The sequence below is a fragment of the Eumetopias jubatus genome, unplaced genomic scaffold (genome assembly GCF_037043125.1).
Source record: "Eumetopias jubatus isolate StellerSeaLion01/CBP00866 unplaced genomic scaffold, mEumJub1_p1.0 scaffold_12, whole genome shotgun sequence".
In the NCBI taxonomy this organism is placed as follows: domain Eukaryota; kingdom Metazoa; phylum Chordata; class Mammalia; order Carnivora; family Otariidae; genus Eumetopias; species Eumetopias jubatus.
In genome coordinates this window covers 46,116,790-46,138,878 of record NW_028274818.1, presented here as the reverse complement: position 1 = coordinate 46,138,878, position 22,089 = coordinate 46,116,790, and positions in this window count along the sequence as shown.

Here is a 22,089-nt window from a genome sequence, read left to right as displayed (position 1 = left end):
GTGGCTAAGTCCCAAACTTGAGGGGACACCACGCTAACTAGCACAAAGGGAATTTTACTTTTCTACTGGACGCAGTGCTGCTGCAGACACCGCTTTCCTAATCCCCTCCCCCCCCACCCCGAAGCCAAGACGCCCCGGCCCAGCCTCCGGTCTCGCAGCCCACAACTCAGCCCAGACGGGAGGGGGAGCTGGAAACGTCTCTCCCGGAGGCAGCCTCATTGTCACTCTTTGATCTCCTCAGGGACTGCGGAGGGAGGGAGGAGAGAGCTGGAGGGGCCAGTCGCGGGAGGAAAAGGAAAGGGGCTGTTGAGGGAAATGAGAGAGACTGCAGGAACTGGGGAGCCACTGACTGTAGTTAGGAAAGATAGAAGGGAAGGCGGCTGGATGTGAAGACTGGATGGGGGGTCCAGTGGAGTGGATGAGGAGAGAGAAAGAGTGCATATTGAAGAGAAAACGGATTTTTTTTTTAATTCCATCATCAAAATTCATGCTCCTGAGCAGTTTGAATCCTCCTCTTAGCATGGTGAGGCAGAATAATATCCCCATTTCACATTTCCTCCCATAGAACAACCATGTGCCAAGTCTCAGCCAAAGATCCATTAAAAAGGTGTTCCCCCTCCACGGCATTTTCTTGCCGATAAGTAAGGAAACCTCGCCCTGGAAAACATTACAAAGTTTTTCCATGTTGTAATTATTATATACATTTTAGAACTAATAACAGAGATAAGAAGGTAGAGAAAATCAACCATAAGCTAGAGAGTCTTTGCTTCATTTTAATAAAAACGTATTTCCTTGGTGGAAAAGGAGTTGCTGTCTGGATCCTGGCATTCTAAAGAAGGGCAAACGTGCATCTTGATCCATCCTCGTTTGTGTATTAGACCACCCATCTCTCACACACAGACGCAGCCTGAGGGAGAGCAAGCTCCCATCAGCATTTTATTGCCTGCAACTGTCTTCTTTTTTAGACCCAGCAGCGGTGGGACCTGAGTTTATGATACCTATAAGTCATGTCACTTAAAGGAAGCAGACAGGCCATTTGGGCTGAGTGGGAATATGAGAGGAGACTGGGAAAGTACTTCCTTTCCAAGTAGTATTTACAGAATGCTATTTGAGCAGCCTACTCCTTTGTTTATTTAAAAAGGATTGCATACTAAGTCCTAGAGTTTTCACTGAGAGCTGAGCTGTTCAGGTGTTCAAGGAAGGTCACAGAGCCTAGTGATTTAAGAGCTCTGGGTCAGATACCCTGGGTTCAAAGCCCAGCAGTGACACCTTATAACTGTGTATCTCCTGAAAGTTACCTAACTTGTAAATACTAAGTTACAGTTACGTAACTGTAAATACTAAGGATGATAGTACCTACCTAATAAGGATTAAGTGATCCATCTTGGTGAATGCTCCAGGAGCACTCAAAAAGAATGTTTGTTGTTGGGTGGAATGTTCTATAAATGTCAATTAAGTCAAGTTTTTGATAGCATTATTCCAGTTTTCTATATCCTTACTGGTTTCTGCCTATTCCATCAGTCAAAATCACAGACTATAATTTCGGATTTGTCTATTTCTTCTTGTAGTTCTGGGAGTTTTTGCTTCATGCATTTTGAAGCCCTATAATTAGATGCATAAACATTTAGAGTTATTATATTCTCTTAACTAATTGACACCTTTATCCTTATGAAGTTATCTTCATTATCCCTGGTAATATTATTTGTTCTGAAATATATCTGGTGATAATAATATAGCCAGCTTTTTCAATTAGTATTAGCAAGATATATCCTCTTCTATCCTGTCACTTTTACCCTATTTGTATCTTTGTACTGAAAGTGTGTTTCTTGTAGTCACCATACAATTCAGTCTCGCTTTTTTTATGCAATCGAATAATCTCTGCCTTTTAATTGGGCTATTTAGACCATTTACATTCAATGTGATGAGGCATATGGTTAGACTTAAATCTACCATCTTCGATTTCTTTTCTATTTGTGTCCTCTGTTATTTGTTCTTTTCTACCTGCTTTATGCTTTCTTTTGGGTATATTGAATATTTTTTATGATTCTTTGTATCTCCATTGCTAGATTATTAGCTATAACTCTTTATTTCAGTGCTTGCTTCAGGGTTGATAGTATATAAACTCAATCACAATATTCCTTCAAAGAATAACACTACTTCATGTATAGTAAAATAACTTCAGAATTGTATATTTCTATTACTCCCCTCACAACTTTTTGGTTATTGTCATCCATTTTATTTTACATTACTATATTTTAAACCCCACACTACATTGATTTTTTGTTGTTGTTAAAATAGACAATTACCTTTTAAAGAGATCTAAATAATAAGAAAAAAGTTAATATACTTACTGAGTTACTCACCATTTCTGGTATTATTCACTTCTTTGTATAGATCCAGATTTACATGTGGTATCATTTTCCTTCTCCCTGAAGGACTTGTCTTAATATTTCCTGTAGTGTGTTCTGCTGGTAAAAAAAATCTTTCACTTTTGTGCATTTGAAAGTCTTTATTTACTTTTGTTTCTGAAAGATTTTTTTTTTCTGGGTAGAGTATTCTAAATGGACAGGTTTTCATTTTTCTTTCAGTACTTTAAAGATATTACTTCACTGTCTTCTTGCTTGCCTTGTTCCCAGTAAGAAATCTCTATCATATTTACATTTGTTACCTTATATAAGTATATCTATTTTTTTCTCTGATGCATTTAAGAGTTTTCTTATTATCACTGATTTTAATCAGTTTGATTATGATTGTGCCTTGGTGTGGTTCCCCTCATTTTTCTTACATGTAGGGATTATCAAACTTCTCCTGTCTGTAAGTATATGGTTTTCATCAAAACTGGAAATTTTTGGCCTTTATCTCTTCAAATAATGTCCTTTCCTGTGAGGACACCAATTCACATATATGAGGCTGCCTGAAGTTGTTGCACAGTTCACTGATGCTCAGTTCATTTTTTTAATTACTATGTTCTTTTCTCATTGGGTTTCATTTTTTGATAGTTTCCATAGCTATTTCTTCAAGTTCACTCATCTTTTCTTCTCCACTGCCTATTCTATTCTGTCCCATCCAGTGTATTTTTCATCTCTAGAAATCTGATTTAGATTTTTTTATATCTTCCATGTCTCATTTTAAGTGTATGAATATGTGGAATACACTTAACGTAACTGTTTTAATGTTCTTGATTGGCAGTTTTAACATCTGTTTCAGTTCTCCATCACTTTCAATGGATTTTTTCTGCTTGTTATGGGTTGTATTGTTTTGCTTCCTTTCGGGCCTCATAATCTTTGATTGGATGTCAAACACTGAATTTTACTTTGGGGTATGGGAAATTTTTGTATTCCTATAAATATTATTGAGCTTTTTTCTGGGGCAGAGTTAAGTTATTTGGAAACAGTTTGATCCTTTTGGGACTTACTGTTAAAACTTGTTAGGTCAGACCAAAGAAGTATTCAGTCTAGAACTAGTTCTTCCCCATTACTGAGCAAAGACCCATCTGTCACTCTACCAAAACTCTGAATCATGAGGTTTTCCAGTCTGACTGGTGGGAACAGACCTATTCCCATCCCCATATGAGTGTAGACACAGTTACCTTTATTCATTTCAAGTGGTTCTTTCCTCAGCCTTAGGCAATTTTCTAACATGCATATGCTGGTCAGTACTCAGCTGAATATATAAGGGGGACTCCATTCAGATCTCTGGAGTTTTCTATCTACATAGCTCCTTCTCGTTCTCTCTCCTGCAAACTCAAGCTTCTTAGTCTTCCTGGGCAATTACATCTATCTCCTCAACCCAGGCAGCCTTCTAGGTTCTACCTTGATTCCACTTCCATACATCATGACCTGGAAACTCTGAAGGTGGTAAACGGGGAAAACTTGCCTCATTTGTTTCCCATCCCTCTAGAATCATTGTCTTTCTTTGCCTGAGAATAAAATCTAAGAATGATTATACTACATTTAGCCCAGTGCCTAGCAATGTAGCAAGTTCACAATAAAACTTAAGTATTATGCCTACTATTATATATATTTGAGGATACAGTTTTGAAAGTTTGAACCTCTGTGCATATGCACTGGAGACACAATGCTTTGGAAGAAACAGAGAACTGGGGGGGAGGGGCTTTTTTATCTATTTGTTTACAGAGGGTCTTTTATAGCTTCACTAACATCCTGATATCTAAGTGGGTGGTAGCACTTAAGAATATGCTTAAGGTCCACTGGGCACTGTGGTAAGAAAAGAAGGTTAAGAAAGGAAAGTGTCTCAGAAAGCATTTGTACTTATATATGTATGGAGGTAGAATATACATTTATCTTCCATAATCCCAGATGCATGTCTCCACTTTAGTCTCATGTAATTGATGACTACATGATTTGTGACACAGGAGAGACACACCTGGGCTCTTCCACTCCTTTTCAATAAAGTTTGATCTCTGTTGAAATGCATTTCTCTGGAGACAAGGTAGCCTGTGGACAGAAATCTTATTTACACTTTAAAATAAATGAGTCCCTGAAAGTAGACTGGCAGGCAGTCAGCCGAGAATACTAAGAATACACATTGGGAGAAATTATTGGGTTAGGAAGAGGGCATGGCCCAGGGTACAGGTAGGAAGGGTTGGGAAAAAAAAAAAAAGACAGTACTGCTTAAATCAGAGTATTGCCCAGAAATAACAATATATCCTAGCCCGTTTCCTGCTTTTGTTATTAAAAACAGTCTCTATGAGGTTGGAAGGAGCACTGGTCTGTGAATCTAGTTTTGCTTTAGCCACTAATTACTTCAGTTCTGTCCTTCACAAACCCATCATACTCAACAATTTCTAAAATTCATTTCAGCTGTAAAATTATCTGACCATCTTGGCAGAAGTTCCCCAGAAAGCAGAGTCTGAGATGAAGGTCTGGGTGTCATTCCCAGGGCTGCAGGCATGAGGGATAGGAGGAATGAAGTAGGGAAGAAGGGAGAGCCTGGGTAAGGGTACATTAGGAAGTTGGCCTCTGCTATATGCTACCGGTTACTGGGGTCCCATGGAACTGACTAAAAGCCCTGAGGTTAGGTGTCTCAAGACTCTTGTGAAGGAGAAAGGGGAGCCGGTGTGGTAAAAGAGGGAAGTACTTACTCATCACCTCCCATTCTCATTGGCCAATGACCTAGCCCATGGGGCCCAAACAACCCCACATTTTTGGGTCCCACATACACTGATGCAGATTTGATTTCTTGGGTGTCCTGCTCCAAGACATCCATAGAAAAGCCCAGGACAGAGACAGGAAACACACAGGGGATGCCTGAGGTGAGACACTGTGGGGTTGTATCTGCAGAAAGCTGATTGGAGCTTAGATCATATCCTGAGGGCATATAAAGATACTGAAGGAAGTGAAGCTGAAGATCGAAAAAAATTAGTTATATTTCAGCAAAATCATTCAGACAATGAGTGAGAAATAGACTAAGGGAAGCAAATTGGGGAAAAGGACAAAAATAGGAGTAGGTTGCATTGACAATATTAACAATGTTCTTCACCTAAGGAAACTGAAACTTGGAGAGTTTAAGCAATTGCCTAAAGGTCAATATTACTGAGCAGTAGAACCTGGGCTTGAACCCAGGCTGCTGATTGCCAAGCCAGGGCTCCTCACTGCTTTCCCATACTGCCCTTAGGTTGGAGATCTTGAGGGCATGAACTAAAAATAATAGCAATGGGCAAGACAGACAAGGAGAGACTGTGAGAACAATATCAAAAGTATTATTATTGTTCAGTTGCTTTTTATGAAGAGATCTGCATAGGTAGCACCAAACAGGCACAAGTCAAAAATACTCTTTAAAGGCTCTGGGTCAGAGACAGGGACAAGAGGAAAATGCGAAAGAATTTTTGGTTTACCTGGAGCTGGCTTGGTTCACCTAACCTGTCATAGATCTATCCTAGACCAGCCCCACACCTCCAAATTCCCCCAGGAAGTCCTAGAAGGTCTGAGGAGGTAGGACACGGGAGTGGAGAAGAGATGAGCTCTGCCTGCCAATTCATACAACAATGGCCAACTTTGTGGAGATGTGTAGCAGATTGTGGAACATTTCTAGTGTTATGCTAACAGTCAGCAAATTAGCTCTCAAAAATCTCTTCACATGGGTTCTCATCACGAAGGTTATATTCTCATCACGAAGGTATATTCGGGGAGTATGAAAAGGTAACAGCTTTTTAAAAGTAGTGTGGCTCAAATTAAATAAATAAATAAATAAAAGTAGTGTGGCTCATTTATAGTAAAGTCAATACTAAAATCGTCTCTCTGATTCAGATTTCTCTCTTGAAATTCTTCTTCCTTCTCTGGAGAAGATAAGATCCTGCTCCCTGGTTAAGTATTTCAAGTGATCACCTAATTGGAAGCATTCATCACACTAGGCCTGATAAAGTGTAGCTCAGAAAAACACTGACTTAGGAAGAATGAGTCCTGAAGATTGCTATAAAGTCGTATGTACATACACCGCTTTATTGTTAACTGCCTCCTGCAAATCACTAGATGGTTTGATGTTATCCTCAGTGAATGATCCTTCCCAGGATGTCTGGTGCTCTATGTAATGAGGCCCAACATTATTTTATGTTTATTTTTAGCACATTTCTACAGGATAGGTAACTTGTTATTACAACTGAATTAAAAGTAGATTAGTTTTACACCAACCATAATGGTTATACTTAGCACTGTTATGAAATGAAAAAAAAAAAGAAGAAGAAGAAAGGTTATTTTTTTCTTCTCTTGTCTCCCTTAAGAAGGCAATAAAAGAATGGAAAGCCATTGTGTTGTAACTGGAAAATTAATCACATCAAATATTCTCTTATACTAATCAAGTTAAAAGTCTAGAATTAGCTTATATGAAACAGATGTTTACATTCTTATTCTCTTTTGGTACTAACGTCAAGAGAAGAAAGCACAGAATAACTATGTCAAGGCATACTTCAGGGAATGTAATACTCTGCTTTTACTTTTTTTGAACCACAAGGCCTGAGGTCAGCAAGGGGGACAGCCCCAGAAGGAGGAAATCACCAGGGGCCTGGTCTCCTACTCCTTACATAGTTGAAATTCCCATCATCTATCATGGAATGAGAAGTCAGCTGCCTAACAAGGAGAAAACACTCTCAGCAAGTGGGAGAAGACACAAGTTCCATGTGTCTGGTAGCTAGTCCAAAGGGAGCCTCCCTTTTGTTTCAGCCAGTGTCCTAGTTCTCAAGGACTCGTGATTCTGGTTTGTGTTTCAATTGTGATCTTCTCTATAAGGATCTCAGGGATCCACCCGCTCCCAAAATAAAGACCAAGAGACCTACAAGCTGTCCTCATGCTACTTGGGAAAAAATCATTAAAAGCCTAGCTCAACACTTAATGGAAGGAGCCTGAACGAAGAATACCTCCACTTCACTTTCTGAAAAAAATGTTGAAAAAATTAAAATCTATCCTGAACGACCCCCTCCAGATGTCCTCTCAGGCCTCCATCCTCTCTCACAGGGAGTCTCTGTCCCCATAAAGTCAGGACCTTGGCCATATCCACCCCATCTTTTCTGCAACTTTATCCCAATTCAAAAGCTGGAAAGGATTGTAGAAATCATTTTTCTACCCTATGGCCTTCATTTTGCAGAGAGAAACTGAGGCTCAGAGAGTGACTGGTCTAAGATCTCATAAAATTCTGAAGCCATACTGGCCATCTATTTTGGACCTAAATAACCTTTCCTCTTCCACCAGACCTGATGGATTAGTACTTCCTATGTCCCATGCACTGTTTTAAGGGCTTTACATGTATGAACCTTTCATCCTTATCCCAAAACTCTGTGGTCACTAAAAGAATGATCCCCATTTCACAGAAGAGGAAATTGAAGATGAAGTTCACACAAAGAAGTCAGATCATCTGTCATGGTTCTCACATCTTACTCCCCTTCACTTTGATTCTCCTCCTTTTGCTTCCTGTCTGCATTTTCCCTATTATTTTACAATAAAATTGAAAATTTTATGATGAAACTTCGAGATATATAATTGCTTTATAGTCTATTTCAGAGTCTCATCATTAATATAATAAGACCAATACTGTATAGGCCTTTTCAGGAAAAAAGAAATGATACTATAGCCTTGGTTTCTTTTGCTTCGTGCATCAAGCATTCTTTGGCTTTGAATGAGCTCTTCCTGCCCCTAAGCCTATTTCTGAGCTTTCTTCCTCATTATTTATCAATTCAAACTAATTTTACATTTTTCCACAATGCTATGAATTCCTTGAGAATAAGGGCTGTGTTCAATTCATTTTTATAAGCACATACTGCCCAACACACCGTAGGAATTCAATAATGTTTAATGAACTGCTGAATGTATAATGATTAATAATAATGATAATAATAGTAACAGCCATCTATGGGTACACTATTAAGTACCCATGAGTACTTTGACGCTGTTCTTAGCACACGGGTGAATTCATATACATGAATAGTCAAAATAACCTTGTAAGATAAGTATTTCTTAACTATTTCAGAGATAAGCAAACTAAACTCAGAACATCAAACACCTTGCCCCAGATCACATCAGTAGTATGTTGTAGAGCCAGGAGTAAAACCTACGTCTTTTAGGATTCTTTCCAATACACTACATTGTCACCATGCAAAAGAATTTTATTACTAGCCTGAATGTGACGTCTTTATGAAAATAAATATTCTGTAGAGAAAATTAATCATTACAATGCCAAAATAATTGTTTAAACCATCTTGTTTTAAACCATTTTGTTTATGTGAAACTTATCTTTACTTACCTCCAGATAGATAAAGAGTTGTAGAAGTGAGGACAATTTAGCAGGAAGTAAGTTTTAAAAAATGGCTCTTTAAAAAGGGAATTAAGGGGTGCCTGGGTGGCTCAGTCATTAAGCATCTGCCTTCGGCTTAGGTCATGATCCTAGGGTCCTGGGATCGAACCCCGCATCCGGCTCCCTGCTCCGTGGGAAGTCTGCTTCTCCCTCTCCCACTCCCCCTGCTTGTGTTCCCTCTCTCACTGTGTCTCTCTCTCTCTCTCTCTGTCAAATAAATAATAAAAATCAATAATGCTGCTATCCCTCAGCTTTTGAAAAAAATTTTTTAAATAAATAAATAAATAAATAAAAAGGGAATTAAATCTAAAAAGGGAATGGTATGAAGCTGTGAATATCCAGCCATTTACCTATGGATTAGAAGGAAACATCCATTAGCACCTGTAACCAGTTTCTATTAGCCATCAGGGGCTATAAAAAAGAGGAAGATTGATGTTCCAAAATGGATTTACTTGATACTGAAAAATATGAAAAAGTATGGAAGTATAGCTCAGGTAGTAGATATAATCCATTTTCTATTTTCACCTTTATTCTAAGTATGATTTTTTTAAGGGTGAAATATTTCTTCTCTTTTTGCACACCTTCCTCCCACATCTTCAGAGTAGGGGCTTTCCTAGGCTAAGGTTTTGATTACAGATGTAAAGTGTCAGAATTCAGGGAGGGAAAAGAGCTTTGAAAATCAGAAAACACCTACTATTCTAGACAGCTGGGAATCTGTCCTAATTTTAAAAAACAGAGGAAAAATTCTAACTTCTCTTCTTATCTTACATTCTAACATTTAGCAACTCTCTTTATCAGAATATTTCCTCCTTATATTTCTTCTAATATAATTTAAGCCTCTTTCTTCTGTTTTCAGAAGAACTACAGCTGGTCACCACCTTCCACATTTTTTTTTTCCTATACCAATTAATGAAAGGGGAAAGGTGCTGGCTTCAATAATAAACTGGATTCAGCTTTCTGCCTTTAATTTTTTATTTAAATACCTTAGTTATATTCAAAATACATTAACCCACAAACATATAATAAATAATTTCTTTAAAGAAATAAGGGAATATATCATGAAAACCAATCTTCTTTCTTTCTTTCCTTCCTTTTTATTTTCAGCCTATACTTAGTTAAAAATCTTTTTTTTTTTTTAATTTAAGTAAAAAGGAGGCTAGTGTGAAACTGTGATAACAGGTTAGAGTTGGAGACATTCAGAATGAACTGAAGTTTGTGGTGCTTTCACCACATTGGGACACAGGAACCAGGAAGTGATCTTCATGGAGACACCCAGTCGGCCAGCCAGCCAGCCTCTCAATCTGGACTTCCTAGCCTCCAGAAATACCAGACAAATGTCAAGTGTCTGAATGGGTGGAAGGACAGGAGGACTGAATTCTACCTGAGAGAGAACTGGGGTGGGGAGATGACAGAAGCCAATCTGAGTGAAGCTCACAACACAGCATACAACTTTACTATCCATAACCCATGGAACTCAACATCCTTCCTACTACTTTGAGAAATAAAGAAAAGAACATCCAAAAAAAAAAAATGCCAAAAGAAAAAATAGATTGAACCCAAGTTTGGCTTATTACAGATACTTATAGATGTATGTAAAAATACTTACTGAGATGTGTATATATGCAGGTTAATATACACACATGTATTTCCTTGCTCTGTCAGTTGAGAGAACCTAGAAACAATGACAGGTAACATGGCATGTCAATAGCAGTGAGTACACTTAGTGCCCAAACCTTTGTTTCTAATGGCAATTTCCAATAAAAGAAACCAGAGCTCCTTGGAGAAATGACTGATTCTAACTCTGGGACAGGGAATATACAAGATGAGCTTAGAGCATCTTACAGGGCCATAAATGAAGGAAATGCAAAACAAAACAAAGATACACAAACACACATACACAATGGTGAGATATATCAAAGGGATACAGAAACCAACTGAGAAGAACTCCCAGCGGCCAAAGTTGGAACAATTTGAGCAAAAACATAACATAATATTGATTATACCCCACAGTATGAAATAAATATCCTTGAGTCAATTAGGATACAAATAAATAACTGAATAAATAAATAATGATTGTTTTCCCATGCAGAAGAGTTCCAAATAATATATATGCATAATCCCATGTCAAAAAGATGGAAGATAAATACCTATCCTTTAAATGTGGGCTGCATGTAGTGACTTACCCCTCAAGAATACAGTAAACAAAGGGGGGAAATAATTTTACAAAGGAGAAACATGGCCAATGCTAACTCCACCAGGTGATCAAGATTAACATCAACAATGAAAAGGCACGTTGATAGCACATACTCTTGATATGATGTGATGAGAATAGCATCTGTCACCTTCTGTCTAAGAATCCCCCCCAAGATTTCTTGTCACAGTCTACAGAATCTTAACGTGCAAATGCTATCCTGCACGGGATCCTGGAACAGGAAAGGAGTACTAGGTGAAAACCGAGCAAATATGAGTAAAGTATGGTGGAGTTTAGTTAGTATTTAGTTAATATTGGTTCACTAGTTTTAATAAATCTACCATAACAACGAAAGATGTTAACACTAGGGGAAATTGGATATAGAGTATAAAGGAACTTTCTTTCTGTTCTATCTGCATTATCTTTCTATAAGTCTAAAATTATTGTAAAATAAAAAGATTATTTATAAAATAAAACAAATAGCAAAAGTAGCCCCCCAAACCATTTTTATGAGTCATGAATGTGATAGCATCAAGAAAATCCAAGTAATTTTTATTAGTCATTTGTCATTCATACAATGAAGTGAATTAAATAATTCATGGTAATTCATGAGTATATTTTACCAACAGAGTAATGTCTTAAACCTCAAAGACTGAACATCTGAAAGAAATTCTACTGGGCCTATTGGAAATCAGCCTGAAGGCATTATATAGCATAAATAAACATTGAAAATGTACCCTAAAGCAATAATGCTACTGTTGCTCACTGCCATGTGGCAAATCATTGCTGCTCAAGCAAAGCTTCGAAAGTATAGGGCTATTACTGAAACACTGAGGATAGAAGAGATTTGTGATTTTAAAAAAAAAGCCCTATCTATAATAAATTGCAACTGCTATCTCAATCAGAACAGGCTGCTAATGAAACCAGAGTCATCAGCATCTGTTTCACTTCATTTGACTATGGCATTGGTGACAAGCTCCAGCCCAAAACCGGCTTGTGGCCTTGTAGCCATTAGAGTGTGCCTAGATAGCATATACCTAAATCCTTCTCTAGAAAAACTACTTACATATAACATCTTATTGATGATAGATCAAGTGTGCTATTTTCTTATGGCACCTGAGCTGCCTTAACCTAAAAATGACTTGAGTAGGGGCACCTGGGTGGCTCAGTCGTTAAGCGTCTGCCTTTGGCTCAGGTCATGATCACAGGGTCCTGGGATCGGGCCCCGCATCGGGCCCCGCATCGGGCTCCCTGCTCCATGGGAGGCCTGCTTCTCCCTCTCCCACTGCCCCTGCTTGTGTTCCCTCTCTCGCTGTGTCTCTCTCTGTCAAATAAATACATAAAATCTTAAAAAAAAATGACTCGAGTGGGAAAACTTTGCCGAGATGCGATCGACAAAATTTCAGCAAAATCCTTCTACTCACACTGCATCTAATCCCAAGTCTCTCAGTAGAGGATTTTCTGTACTACATTTAAAGCATCTTTACAAATTTCTTTTGCTGTGACTTAGAGGCTGGCCAAAAAACTAAACATCAAGAGTGCACAGAAAAAGGTTTCTTCCCACTGGGCTTGTAGTTTATGCCTTAAAGTTGATTTTCTAAACACAAATGCACAATGAATTTTTGGAAGCCTCAAAACTCATTCAGTCATCCCCAAAGGACATTTTTTAATGCTAAATATTTAGCTATATGCTGAAACAGAGTATAAAATTAGAATCATATTTAACAGATGTTGAAAAAAATGGCATTATGCCAACTAATTCAAACTCCCAACATTGCTGCTATCACCCTATGTAAGGAACAAAATAAACAATAAAATAACTGCACACCAGAATTGACAAAATAAGATTCATAGACATCCAGATGCACACTGACTCACAATTTGTGTTATATCTCTCAACTGAATTCAGCCTTAAGAAAATCATAGTTTCAGTTTTTGTGACTTTATTTCTATCAAGTGGCTCATTTAATTCAACCAGCAATTAATCAACAATATTTTAATTTTCCTAAACTTACTTTTCATAAATCCAATATTTGCTGATCTTATAAAAGCCTCAGAACTCTCCTACAGAAAATTAAGGAATAGCGTTTATCTTCCACTAATGCAAAGCTATGAAGATTAAGCTCATTGATTTATGATTGCCCTAAAATTTTCAGAAAGACCAAACTCCTTTCCAAGGTGGTAGCGGAAGCATTCAGAGAAAACATGCGCAAAAATGATTGAATTCTTAATGGGAGGGAAGTATGAGAAGTTTTCATCCAACCCTCAGCTTCCATCCCAACCCACATATGTATATATTTGATCAACATTAATTTACTCATAAGTCATTCAATGAACAGTCACTGAGAACCTTCTATATATTAAACACTAGGAAAATAACCATAAAGAGTTGATAACCTCCCACCTGCATTATAATCAATAAATATCTAGACCTCTTGTGAGTTTTCTAGAGTTTTCATTAATTCTTATCAGAGATGTTGGAATTTTAATAATCAACATTATGCCTTATCTTTGCTTTTACTATGTTACTAGTCTTATTTGCATAGAACAACAACAACAAATTACAACCTAAGGTTTCTACCAAAATAGCTATTTTATACTTAATGGTTTAGGATCAGTAGAGGTATTAGGAAAAGTATGAAAACTAATATTGCCCTCTGCTGGCAGATCCTTCAAGTAAAAAGCATTGCGTTTGTTTTGCCATTTTACTTCATTCTCAGTGGTTGGGGATACTTTTTGTCATTAAGAGATTAGAGTTGGCTTCTTATAAGTAATATTTGGAATTCCTTCTAAAACAAAGTCCAAAATGTCTAGGCAGTGATGATACTCACCGTCAGCACCAACCAAAAGAAATACTTTTTAAAATATAGCTCAACTGACATAAGACATTGTCTCACAACATAGTGGTTCAAAATTCAGGGACATCTTAATCTTAATTTCCTGAACCTGAATCTAATTATTCAAGACTCTCCTGGCTCCTGCCAAGTAGACAGTTGAGTAGTCTTTGTCAGCCCACATGATAGACAACTCTCTTTTGACCATGAAGGTGTATGAAATCACTCCAGTTAAAACTTCAGATGTGGCATGAGGTTTGGATATGGAGATCTCAAGATATTTGAAGAAATTCTTAGTTTTAGATGTCAATATATTGAGAGGCTTCATGAAATAAAAGCTCCTTGGGCGCCTGGGTGGCTCAGTTGGTTAAGCGACTGCCTTAGGCTCAGGTTATGATCCTGGAGTCCTGGGATCGAGTCCCACATCGTGCTCCCTGCTCAGTGGGGAGTCTGCTTCTCCCTCTGACCCTCTTCCCTCTCGTGCTCTCTATCTCTTATTCTCTCTCTCTCAAATAAATAAATAAAATCTTTAAAAAAAAGAAATAAAAGTTCCTTGTTAGTTAAAAAGATTTGAATCATGCTTGGGAGTTGCTTCCATCTTTTTTTAAATGAAGCTCTCTTTTTTGATCAATGTAGATGAATTCAAGAAGCTGTTGTTGTGAACAAGTGCTCTCTTATTGTATCTTTGTATTTCTAGTACTTAGCCCAGTGTCCCATATATAATACATATTTAAGAAAGGCTTATTGAATTGGTAAATGAATTGGCCTATTCCTTTTACTATGTTTAATCAAATTTGTCCTTTTTTCACAATAAAATGCTCAGGGTGGACCATGCTATGTTTGTAGGAAGAACATATGCTTTGGAGTTGGACAGGCCTGGATTTAAACCCTAGATCTGATACCCAGCTGAATGGTAAGAAAGCCACCTGACCTCGCCAGGCTGCAGCTTTCTCTGTAAAATAAGAAACATACTACTTTCTTCCTGTATGGTTGTAGGGATTATATGAGATAAAATATGTAATGTGTCTGGCACAGAATGAGCTTTCAAAAATTTCATTCTCTTCCCTTTCCGTTCAGGTGAATTGCTCACTTCTTTCTTTTTAATCAAGACTGTAGAAGAAATATTATTCAGATCCAGTTTGAGAAAAGAATAAAGGGGACGTGTTGTAGTTACACGATCTGTTTACATTTTCATGCCCTTCTTTCCCCACCAGGAATAGGAATAAGTATACAGTAGTCCCTCCTTATTCACAGAGAACCCGTTCCAAGACCCCCAGTGGATGACTGAAACCGTGGATAGTATCAAGCCCAATATATGTTTTTTTCCTATACGGAGCTACCCATGATAAAGTTTAATTTACAAATCAGGCACAGTAAGAGATTAACAACAATAACTAATAATAAAACAGAACAACATATGGAATAAAAGTTATGTGAATGTGCTCTCTGTCTCTCAAAGCATCTTACTGTACTGTACTCACCCTTCTTGTGATGATGTAGGGTGATAAAGTGACTATGTGAGGAGATGAAGTGAGGGGAATGACGCAGGCATGTTGGACCCGAGGATCCCTCAGAAGGAGGATTACCTGATTCAAACCGCAGTTGACCACTCTCCGCGGAAAGAGCAGAAAGCAAATCCATGGATAAGAGGGTACTGCTGTATGTAAGTTCCCACATTGTGCCTGCTTTAGAGCTTCCTCTGACTTCAAAGTAGGTTACCGACACTGGAAAAGGCACTGGGGGATATATTTTACTTACCGTCATTTTCCAATTATGTGAAAGTGGAGAAATTATAATGCCTTCCATTAGATTAATGATTTGCAGGTTTCGAAACACTTCACTCTCTACTCTTTTGCTTCACTCTCACTTTAGTCCCATTTTAAAGCTAAGGAAACCGAGAAGAAAGAGGGGTGACTGCCAAATGTGGGGAATAAAACCAGAAGCCCCGTGTTCTGACTTGTCCCAGGATCATTCCTGACCCATCTGGGATGCATCGCATCATGTGTTTGCCTCGGGAGCTGCCATTACATGCTCGCCAGGGCTCCCTGCCCTCCACTTTGGGCATTGCCTCCTGGAGCCAAGCCCTTGCAAGCTGCCAGTGGGATTGGGGTCTACTAGTTAAAGGAGACAACCAAGTCATGAGTCCTAGAGCTCATTTTTTTGTTTGCTCAGTGACTCACAATGAGACATGTGATGAGTTGTTTGGAATTAACGACTTTTCCAGCGTTTTACAAAGCCTAAATGCCCTTGGTGGTATTTTTAACAATTCTGGGGAAGTTCTCAGTTTATTTTCAACATTAAAGATGCTACAGCAAGTGTGAGCAGAATGGAAAAGTTGAAGCTCTTGTCTGTAGGGCTACAGACTCGGAGTCTCCATTAGAAACAGCTGTGGCTGCAAGTTTTCTTCTGTGATGCATTTATTGACATTCTTGTTGTGTTGCCAGTGCTAGCTGGCGGCCAGTTGTTCTCATGATATTTTAATTAAAGAAGCTCCCACACCATCAAGAAATATTCTGTGCAAAGATGTACAACACCTGTCTCCTGCTGTTCCTGTACCAGAGCTATCTCTATGTCTAGTCCCTAACAATATAATTCACTCTCACTCTTGCTGCCCCACATCCCAAATAAAGTGTATTAAGCTGGGACCCCTGCACCTTTAAGGGAATTTTATCCCCCCTGAAACTTATGCAAAATTGGCTACATATATTTTAGGAAGAGAAGGCTCATACTTTCAACAGATTTTCAAATGGATCCATTATTCGGAAAAAGGGTAAAAAAGATTGACGAGATAAGTTACCCCTTTATTATTAATTTTCTTTGGAAAAATAATAGGAGTTGTTTCTTGTCTTAAAAACCTCAGTCGACAATGGGAGACTTCTCAGCGTAAGTTAAAGACTAAATAAAGGATAAAAACATGGGATAGGAAAGTTAAATATAAACAGTGTATCTGCTAACAGGCAACAGATGATGAATCACTTGAAAAGAGTAGGTTATAAGAAGCTTTACTACCATAATTTTACCATAGTCAATATATTAACAATAAATGTATGTATCGACTTCTATAAGAGGCTTTCTGAAAGGCAAATGTCATCTTTCAAGCTTATGAGCTCATGCTATGTCCAAAAAGGAAGTATATATTTAATTTTAGTAAATAATTTATAAATCAATGAATCTTAACTTGCCAATATGCCCTGCTCATCTTCCCACTGACCAAGTAAAGGAGCCTGTTCAAAGCCATTGTTCATCTTTCTCTATCATAGTAGAATAGAGAGAATTTCAGAAGTTCTGAATTTGCCTTACAATACCCAACACCATAATGTGTGACATGGTATTGGCCATCAATATATTCCCCAAATTGCCTTCAAGTTTGGAATTTTTTTAAGGATTTTTTATTTATTTATTTATTTGAGAGAGAGAGAGAGAGAGAGAGAGAACGCACATGAGCAGGAGAAGAGGCAGAGGGAGAAGCAGACTCCCCACTGAGTGGGGTGTCCAACGTAGGGTTCGATCCTAGGACCTGGACATCGCAACCTGAGCCGAAGGCAGATGCTTAACCATCTGAGACACCCAGGCGCCCCAAGTCTGGAATTTTTTTTTAAAGATTTTATTTATTTATTTGGCAGAGAGAGACAGCGAGAGAGGGAACACAAGCAGGGGGAGTGGGAGAGGGAGAAGCAGGCTCCCTGCCGAGCAGGGATCCCAATGCGGGGCTCGATCCCAGGACCCTGGGATCATGACCTGAGCTGAAGGCAGACGCTTAACGACTGAGCCACCCACCCACCCCCCCAAGTCTGGAATTTAATAAGAAATCTCATTTCAGTTCCTACGGATATACAAGGCATCCTACCTCCACCTCCCCTTCCTACTCCTACTTCCATGCTGTCCTTTCCTTCTCCAACATCCCTCCTGGTCCTGCCTCTGGTCCCCACATCCCCTTACCCTCTTTCCCCACAAAAAACAGAGAAAAGAAATAATATTAAGAGTAGACTTTTGGGGCGCCTGGGTGGCTCAGTCGGTTAAGTGTCTGCCTTCAGCTCAGATCATGATCCCGGGGCCCTGGGATCAAGTCTCACATCGGGCTCCCTGCTCAGCAGGGAGTCCGCTTCTCCCTCTGCCTGCTGCTTCCCCAGCTCGTGCTCTCTCAATCTCTCTCTAATAAATAAATAAAATCTTAAAAAGAAAAAAGAGTGGCCTTTCTTTGGAGGCAGAGAAATCAGCCCAGGACTTTATTCAATAGCATAGTAATTGAAGAAATATCCTTGAATATGTGGCAACAATTTCTACAGCCTCCCCATGTCCACCTTCTTTATATTATTTGTTTCCTTTCTCTTTAAGAATCTCTCAATGACTGATTGCTTATAAGAAGCCCTAAGAAAAACCACTTTGTCACTAAAGCCATTCCAAATTCAATGCTTCTCACCACCTTCAATTTGGCCAATACTAGTCTATGAGAAGAGAAACAACAAAACTAAGGAAAGGGAACTATGGCAATCTATTTTTCACCCCCTTCCACTTTGTTCTTGAAAGAACAAACTGTTAGATCACCGGGAAGGGGCAGACAAGTAAGAAAACAGTTGCAAAATGCCCACACACACATACCTGGCATAAAGGGCAAAATTGGGGTTGTAAAGAATAACTGAGTGATAAAATGAAGTCCATCTAAGTAGTGAAATGACAATGCTAACACTTAAGTTTTGGGAAAGAGTTACACTTGGCTCACTTCTAGTAAAAATCTCAATTTCTTATCCCTATAGATTTATTAGCAAAATCATGGAGCAAAACCAGGCAGTAAAAAGTTACTGCTTTGAAGAAAAAAGTGGGTTCTACAATAAAATGTGTAAACTTTGTTTCCTCAGTGCCTGAGGCACTGTTTCCAGAAGTTTTTAAGCCTACTATTACGTACACATACAGAATATCAAAATAAAACTTTCAGTGGGAAATTTAATAAGGCTAATTCCTTTTTTAAGAAAACTAGTTTTAGTGAGAGATGCATGCTAGTCCTCACATTCTAAGATTTATTCCAACAACGGTAAAAATGTTTACACTTACTATGTGCTTCAGACCAAGTTAATAATTAGTTCTAAGTTCTACTGTATTTCTGTATTATGTCAAATCTAACAAAATTCAGTCAAGATTTAAACACAATTCATCAAATGTTTTAAGACTCCCTGAAATTCCATCTTCTCCACAAAGACTTGCTCAGTGAGGTGGCAGTTTCCTGCACTCTTACCGTATCCTTGTCTTCCCAATATAACATTCATAAATCTGATCCCATTTTAAACACTTTAAGGGAAATGATGGAGCTGTGCCAGAAGACCTAAGATACCCAAAACCCTGATTTCTAAAAGAGTGGGGAGCAGGAGAAACAAAATACAAGGTCTTTGAAGTTAAAGGCTACATCTTATTTGCTTTTTTTTTACTTATTTACTTTTATTGCATCTTACGTAGTATAGTGTCTGTAAAATGAATGAAAGAGTGAATGAATGAATGAGGAAATCAATTCAAATAGATTCTGAAAACCATAGACTGGCAAATAAAACAATCACCTTCTCTTGAAATGAGAAATATGTCAATGAATTGTTTACCCTTTAAAAAGAAAGAGAGTCTGGGGTCACCTGGGTGGCTCAGTCAGTTAAGCAGTTAAGTATCTGCCTTCAGCTTAGGTCATGGTCTCAGTGTTCTGGGATCGAGCCCCATGTTGGGCTCCCTGCTCCCTCCACTCCTCCCCCTTGCTCATGCTCTTTCACTCTCTCTCTCTCAAAAAATAAATGAAATCTTTTTTTTTTTTTAAGGAAAGATAGAGAGCCTGGATTCACTAAAAACAAATCACAACATCCTAAACCCACCAGGGTTTTACTCTTTGCCCTGCTCTGATCAACTTAGATCAAAACATAATCAGCATACCAATCAAACGTGTGAACGTTAGAAATTGGTGAGGACAGTTAATACACTAGATAATACAATGGAGATTCTACTTTGTTTCAAAGTTCTGAAAAATGAACTGAAAGCAATCTATTTAAAATTTAACAAAGAGAAATGTAAATGACTGTTTCAGATTTATGAAAACAATTTAAAAATTCAAGATGAGAAAATCTGGATTCAATGATGTGAAAAACATGGTATGGTATGGCATGGCATGAAAAAAAACAATGCAAAGATTTCAACAGACCTCAGCTCAGTATGAGCCAATGATGTGAGATGGCTACTAAAAAAGTTAATGTAAATCTTAGTATTAATAGAAATAATCTATACAGATTATAAGAGTAAATAGTCCACTGTCTTCTGCATTAGACAGAGTCCATTTTGCCCTCTTGTTGTGACACTTTAACACAAATGTTGATTAACTGGAGAATGTTCAGAAGAGAATGACCAAGATGGTGAAAAGCTTTAAAAGCACATCAGATGAGGAACATTTAAGAAATTTGGGGCATCCAAGTTGAGGGAGTTGACTATAAGCTTCAGGTTTGTTTTTATTTATTTATTGGACTTAAGGACACAAAAGTATAGTAATCATAATACTTCGTTTAAGACACATTCTCTTCACTGATCCTCAAATGTTCTTAATTATTTATTTTTATGCTTGATTGTTTGCTTGTCTGTTTTTAATGATGTAGCAAGATCCCATGAACCCACCACTCTAAAAGAAAATAAGAACTTGGCAATAACTTACTTCTACTTCTGGCAGTGGCCACAAGGTATCTCTGGCAGATGGCCACAAAAATAGCTCCCATTCTTACAATATGATATTGAAATTCTACCGGTGCAGTGGTGAGGTCTATGTATCCTCCTCTTGAAACTGGACCATTGTAACTGCCTTGACCAATAGTGTTTGGCAAAAGTGACACTATACAACTACACTAGATCATAAAGATGACATGCACTTTTGCTCTTCTCCCATTGGATGCTTGCTCTTGGGATGCAGCCATCATGCTGCGAAGAAGCTCAAATTAGCCCACACTGAGAATCCATGTGGAGAGGCCACGGATAGGTGTTCCAGCCATTAGCCAACATCAACAGCTGGAAATCTCCAGATGATTCCAGTTCCCAACTACCAAACACTCAGCCCATCCTTCCAGTCTTCTCAGTTGAGGCTCAGATATCACGAAACAAACACAAGATATCCCCACTGTTTCTTGTCCCAATCTCTGATGCATAGAATCTGTGAACATTATTAAATGGTTGTTTTATGATACTAAGTTTTGGGTGGTTTGTTACACAGCAATAGTAACTGGATACTAGTATGTGGTCATTACCGTGCATTTCCCTGTTGCACTTAATTTAAACCACCATCTTGTACCTTGTGTTTATCTATCCCTTCCTTTCATCTTTTATAATTAGATCTCATCTTCAAGTAAGCCTAAGAGTATAGTTTTAATTTTATTTTATTTTGTACTTTTTAAAGGATGTCATATTTAATGTATGCTTTTGGAACTTTTCCTTCTAACATTATATTTATATTATCCATCCTAAAAGCTGTTGTTCAATAATTTTGACTGCTAAATAATATTCCACTGAATAAAAATACTCTCATGTCCACTCTCCTGTCAATGGGCTCTTAGGTTTGCCTAGGTTTTTGCTCTTTTGAACAGTGCTGCCAAGAACATTCTCATATATATCTCTTAGAGTATTTGTACAAAAGTTGATCTTAGGAATAAAACCAAGAATGAGACTACTAGAAACTAGGATATGTAAATGTTTGGTCAAATACTTAAAAGAGTGTGGTAATGGGGTGCCTGGGTGGCTCAGTCGGTTAAGCGACTGACCCTTGATTTCGGCTCAGGTCATGATCTCAGGGTCGTGAGATCGAGCTCCTGTCAGGCTCCACACTGAGTGTAGAACCTGCTTGAGATTTTTCTCTCTCTCCCTCTGCCCCTCCCCTTGCTCATGCTCTGTCTCTCTCTTAAAAAACAAAAACAAAGGGACAGGGCACCTGGGTGGCTCAGTCGGTTAAGCGACTGCCTTTGGCTCAGGTCATGATCCTGGAGTCCTGGGATCGAGTCCTGCATTGGGCTCCCTGCTCCGTGGGGAGTCTGCTTCTCCCTCTGACCCTACCCCTCTCATGTGCTTTCTCTCTCTCTCTCATTCTCGCTCTCTCAAATAAATAAATAAATAAAATCTTAAAAAAAAACAAAACAAAAACACCCACAACTTTTTTTAATTAAAAAGTTTTTAAATTAAAAAATAAATAAAAGCATGTGGTAAGGAAGAGGACTACAATTAAGACATAATATAAAGAACTGGCCCTAAAGTCAGCTGACTTTC